A 7,147-nucleotide genomic window follows, 5' to 3' on the forward strand; every position below is an offset into this window, starting at 1 on the left:
ATTTTAGTAATATTAATGACGTTAATAGCATGTATAAGAGTTCTCATTATCTTTTTTCTATTCTTATATTTTTCTATTAATTAATACTTCTAAAACTTTATTGGTCTATAGGTCAAATTTATGTGTATTGATTAAAACAATGAATGAGTGACAACTTTAGTGAATTAAAATTGGGCATTATTTATATTAAGTCCATTTAATCTTTTATAGGTACTTTAATTTATTGTGAAACCATACGCTGAGAGATGGGTAATTATATCAGTAATTATATCAGTAAGACAGATTTTAGTTATAAATGGTTTTTATTAAAGTTCTTTTCTTAATTTCAACATGCTCATATTGATTTAAATGCATACTTCTAAAGTACTAATTACTGCAAATTCATTCACATTGAAAATAAACTAAATTAGAAATTTAACTTGTTATTTGAGAGGTTAAAATCGGCTTACTAAAGTTGTGGTAGTTTCTCTTAGGGTGTGTTCTTATGTGGATGATGATTGAAGGGAGAGGTAGATGATTGATTTGAGTTGATTATAAGGTGATATTTATACTGTTCTTTTTTATAGATTTGGAGGTGATAGTGGAGTGGATTTGAAAGTAATTTTTGTGAAAGTTTGTGAAAATTTTGATTTATGTGACTAAAAAAATTAAATTTAATATATGAAAATGTAGAATGACATAATTGTCCTTGGTGTTAAAAGTAATATAAAATGATATTTAGATTAGTTGTAATTATTTTTGAAATTTTTTATGATGAATAAAATTATTAAAAATAATTATTAATTGAAATAAATAAAAATTATAATATATTTGGTATAACAAATTTAATGTTTTTTTATTTTCAATATTAAAGCTCAAAAAGTTAAATATTTGTTATCATATTTTTGAGAAAGTGAAATAGGTTACAAAGAAAACAGAGTTGATTCCATTCATGTGTGGCCTTTATTCATGCATCATTTTGGCCAACGGCTACTTCATTTTCTCCCCATGTTGGACCACATAGGCCACCTTCAACGATGGGTTCTTCATCACGCACCACAACTCCAACACATATATGAGGAATAGGATCAGATGAAGTGGGACGGGGTGCGAGGTTAGCTTCGTAAATTACCAACATCCACCTGCAAATCTTATTAGATGAAGTAGGATGGGATTTTAACTTCTCCCGCTCAGTGGTGGATCTTCGATCAATATTTTGGGGGTGCCAAAATTTTGGTTGAATTACTCTTTTGATCTATATTTTTAGACCAAAAATATCAAGTTGGTTCTTTAGTGTTTTTTAGTCTCAATTTGGTCTCGATTTTTAAAATCGATTTTTCAAAATTGACACTATGATTATGTCAATTATACCAACAAAGCAAACCATTCTTATTCACAACTTCAATTTTTATGTAAAAACATTTATATAATTCAAGAAATTTAACAAAAAATGACTAAATTGCATCATTTTTTTCAAACATCGATACTATATTGAGACTAAAAAACACCAAAAGACAAACTTCATATTTTTGAATGAAAATAAAAACTAAAAGAGTAATTTCAATTTTTTATATAAACTAGTAAAAACATTGTATTTAAGTTTTTTTATGCTAATAAAAAAAATAAAACTATAATTATTGTTATTATTATAATTATAAAATTAAATATAAATAATTTTTATAGTTTTATAATATTTAATTTTCATTTATAATAATTAATTTTTGAAAATAGAAAATAAAAAAATGGTTAAATTAAGAAAATAATCACTTAAAAGATAATATTAATAAAATAATTATTTTTATTTAAAAAAACATTTAAAAGTTAAGATTGAAAAATAAATATAGACATCAAAAAGAAAATTCTTGTATATAAATATAGATGTATAAATTTTTTTAGAATATCAAATATTAAAATATATTAATAAATTTTAATTTTTAAAAATATATTTAAAATTATATAAATATAAAAAAAATGGGGAGGCCATGGCCCCCCTTTGTCATAACTATAGTCCGCTACTCCTCCCGCTAATCCGTATCTTCCCTTCCATTCAAATACACCCAAACGAACACATAAAATCATTCATAATCATCGCTCATCATTCTCTTTTAATAGTGTATCCCCACAAACGAACACGCTGTTAGTGATCTACTCATGTAACTTGTGTGTCTTACTACACTGTTTTGCAGGATAAGTAATACTAGATGGGCATGATATTAAGGCATTGAAGCTTAGATGGTGAAGATGTTGTCTTTTTATATTAATAAAATTATTGTTATGCAGTAAAGAAATACTTCTAGATATGTTGTTTTTTTATTTTGTAGTTTTAATTTTGATAAAGTGATCTTTAGTAATGACTTCAAGAAAACTAGTGGCGGAGCTTTTCAAGGGCAGGGGTGGCCATGTTCCCCTATTTTCTTTTTTTACTTTTTTTTATATTATATGTAATTTAATAATTTTTAATTTTTTTCAATTTTTAAATTATATGTAATTTATATTCAAAATTGATGGTTATTAAATTAGGTATCATTTTATTTTTTTATAAAGCATAATATTTAATAATAATAAATAATAAAACATAAAATCAAATATAATAAAGAATAAAAATATTTATTAAGATATATTTTATTTTCTTTTTTATTCTCTTTTTGAGTTTTTTCTCACTTTCACTTGTTTTCTTTTTGTTTTTAAAAGAAAAAACAGTTGGACATGTTATGAAATAAAGCGAATAACAGAGAGAGAATAATAGATAATAGAGAAGAGAAGAAACAATAGAGAATAGAGAATAGGGAGCAACTCATTTGTGTATTATTATTGATAGGAAGAGTCTTATTTATAGATACAACATGTAATCCATAAAGGAAACAAATCAAATCAGTTAATACAAATATTTACATAAAGAGTAATGAATCATATGAGTATCAATCTATCAATCATATGAGTAAATGTATCAAATCAATGGACAATCATTAATTTATAACACTCCCCCTTAAGTGTCCATTGATATAAGAGAATGTGCCTCATTAAAACCTTACTAGGAAAAACCCGTTGGGATAAAAAACCTAGTGAAGGAAAAAGAGTACAACATTATGTATTCTTTAATACAATATTGTTCATCACATATTCTATTTCTTCCCCTCATATAAACTTACATCATTAAGGTGACGGAGTTCAAACTTGTGAGTCATTTGCTCAAAAGTTCTTCTTAGCAAAAACTTTACAAATAGACCTGCCATATTTTCAGATGAATGAATTTTTGGATATCTATATCATCCTTTCAATTGAACCAATTGAATAATACACTGTTGTCTTCATATATGGTTGTTGATTCCATCTTTGTCGGGGATAGTCACAAGTTTCTTGCACATGTTGAATTATAAACCTTAACCAAACATATTCACAACTTTTCTCGTAATTTTGTATGATTAGACGATGTTGCTACTATGGTTTGTTTCATATACCATCATGAAACCATTATGCTACCACATGTGAACAAACATCTTGTTGTGATCAACCATTCTGACATTGTGAGAATATGTAAAATAACATGCATATACATAACCCATTAGGTCTGATTCTAAATCATTTGGATGAAATAATCTCATATTCATAGTACCCTTAAGGTAATGAAACATATGTTTTACTCCAAATCATTTTCTTCTTGTAGTTGAAGAAATATATTTTGCTTAACAAATTTACAGCAAATGCAATATCATATCGAGTATAATTAGCAAGATACATTAGTGTTTCTATGACACTAAAATATGGTGCTTCTGGACCAAGAAGATCTCTTCATTTTCTAGAGGTCTAAGAAGAGCATTTATCAACATCTAACGACCTCACAACTATTAGAGTGCATAATGAATGTGACTTGTCCATTTAGAACATTTTACACACCTTAATTATACAAGCCTCTTGATGTATGAAAACATCTTTGTTAAATACTCAATTTGTAATCTCAAAAAAAAATTGCCTTTTCAAGATCCTTCATCTCAAATCCTTTCTTTAAGCAATCAATTGCCTTTGTAAGCTCATTAGGAGTTTCAATGTTTATGTCACTTACATAAACAATAATTATGGAAAATTCATTTTCAAATTTTTTCATATAAATACTAGGAGAAATAGAGTCATTTTTATACCCTTCCTTTAACAAGTACTCACTAAGACAATTATACCACATACGTCTTGATTGTTTCAATCCATAAAGGGACTTATTCAATTTTACTGAATAATCCTCTTTAAAATTTGCATTGTTAGGCAAATAAAATCCTTCAAGGATTTTCATATAAATATGATTCTCAAAAGAACCGTACAAATAGGTTGTAACATAATCCATTAGATGTAAATGCAAACCTTGTTGTGCAATTAGGATAATCGAATATTGCAATGTTGTTGCATCCAATAATAGTGAATATGTTTTTTTCACAAATCAATACAAAGTTTTGTGAACAACCTTGAGCAACCAATTGTGCTTTGTATCTTATCATTCTTTATTTGATTTTTGCGCAAAAATCCATATGTACCCAACGGGTTTCACACATTCAGGTGTGAGAACTATAGGTCCAAAAATCTTTCATTTAGCAAGCAATTATGCTTCTTTGCATATTTTCATTTTGGCCAATCATGTCTTTGTCGACAATCTTCAATGATCATTGGCTATTGATGTTCATTGTCATTCATAGCATTCATCGCTATATTATATGTAAAAGTTTCATCAATGTTGACTTCATTTTGGTTCCATATTATATGATTCATGACATAATTTATTGAGATCTCATCATTTTCAACCATTTCAGGTACCTGAGGTTCTTTTAGAACGAACCATTAATTATGTCAAATGAATCTTTTTGGGATTTCAACCTTTTCGATTAGGTCATTTTACATATTAGCTCCCTTTTTCATTCAAGAGCTTTTATGTTTGGAACCAATAGGTCTACCATGCTTCAAACGTGTCCACATGAGTTTTTCAACCTTTTTTTTTCGCATCATAATAACTGATCATGTCAAACAAGGCAATCATTTTGATTTGTAAATTTCTGGTTTACCATGACATGCATTTCAATTGTACTAATAAACTTGTAGTACAAACTATAAGAGAATGTTGATAATTTCTCCAATACACTTTCTTTTTCAACTCAATCATAGAGATATAAAGATATTTCATATTTTTTTATTGTTTTTCTCAATATAATATCCATTTAGACAAATATCATTGAAACTTAATAAGTTTCTATTCAACTTCTTGGTAGAAGTATAATAGCTCTTCTAGAGTCTTAAAATATATGTAGTACTATAAATAATACTAACATCGATGTATCACATTATCAAACAAGAGAAAAATTTATTACTCTTGAGAATTGTATAAGTTGTTGCACTATCAATAAGACACATATCTTTTGGTACTAGTGCAAACATTCATTTTTCATATAAACATAAATATCAATATGAGATTTTTTTTTTAACACTCGCATAATCAATGAGGTGATCAATGCTCCCATTTTCTTTAGCAAAGAAAATAACAATATCAAGATGAGTAGCATCCATATGGTCGTAATCAGAATCACCATCTTCATACGCAAAGTGTGTTTCCATGTTCTTCTCATTATTTGTAAGATGCTTTGGTGTACAATAAGTACAACTCAAATGGCCTTTACCACCGTAATAATAATATATACTTTTATCTTTTTGTCAATATTTTCACATTTTCCTTTTCTTTTTCCTTTTTTCACATTATTGTGTCACTTCTAGTGACAAAATGTGTCTTTGAAATTTTCTTTATAACCATGTCCAAAATCAAGATCATGATCACGATCATGAAAATATAAATCAAATGTTGTTGCATTCACTTCTGGGAATGGAGCAGAACCAATTTGGACAGGTTTCATGATTTTTCATCAAAAGCTTTATTGCTTTGTCCAGCCAACCATACATAGGCATGAAATAGATTCATAATATTTGTGAAATCTCTTTTCACAATATTTTTGTCTCATGAGCAAATTAGTTGCTTAGATGCTTTAATTCTTTATTTAATGGTATCCCAATATCCATTGCATCTAAATGTATTTCAACATTTAAAATCCGATATAAGGAATTCTTTTTTGTAATATAAAGGGTCACAAATCCAAATTTTGCAACGTTCCGCGTGTTTAGAACTATAACATAAAATAATAATATTAATAATAATAATCATCAAAATAATAATAATAATCACCGTCATAATAAAAATAATAAGATGGAGATGGAGATGAAAATTGATAAAGTCAAACAATTCTATCACAAGGGGAAGAATATAAGGTAAAATTATAATTTGAGAAAAGAATAGAAAGAGCCTGAATTGAGACATGCAGAACATTATCGTTAGAGATAAAAAACTTCCACTAGTCCTCAATTGGTTGGAGCTTCGTGCTGATAACGTGTTATGAAATAAAGCGAATAATAGAGAGAGAATAATAGATAATAGAGAAGAGAAGAAACAATGGATAATAGAGAATAGGGAGCAACTCATCTGTGTATTATTATTGATAGGAAGAGTCCTATTTATAGATACAACATGTAATCCATAAAGGAAACAAAATATTTACATAAAGAGTAATGAATCATATGAGTATCAATCTATCAATCATATGAGTAAATGTATCAAATTAATGGACAATCATTAATTCATAACAGGACACATTCATTATTTTTTATTTGGTTTCATTTGTTATCTTCCATTATTAAAGAAAAAAAAAAGGTAATTCTCTGGTCTCACTTGATCTTAGAATATTTGTTTAATAGTTAGCATATTTTTTATCTCATGAGTCTTATGTTCATTTTTTATGAATATAGAAGTAAAAGTAATGTACTATGTGTTGTTTCATAACCGGCTTCTAATTGTTGCTTGATTTTCATAGATTTTCTTTAGGAACTCTCAATTTTTGATTAAATTGTGATAACTTATTTTTTATTTTAAACTTTTTTTAGGAACTCTCAATTTTTGATTAGATTGTCATAAATATTGATGAAAAATAAAATAATAGATTCATTTTTGAAAGTGATAAAAGGGAAACTACTTGTGAGGATGAAAACAAAACAAATTTATCTTTTTTACATATTCTGAAACATAATACTAATGATCATATCGTTCAATTAGATGAGCCTTTCTCTTAATGTTCAATAAATTACAAGTGAG

Source organism: Vigna unguiculata, chromosome 5, assembly GCF_037176805.1.
Source record: "Vigna unguiculata cultivar grain cowpea cultivar isolate G323 ecotype 2 chromosome 5, ASM3717680v1, whole genome shotgun sequence".
Taxonomy (NCBI): domain Eukaryota; kingdom Viridiplantae; phylum Streptophyta; class Magnoliopsida; order Fabales; family Fabaceae; genus Vigna; species Vigna unguiculata.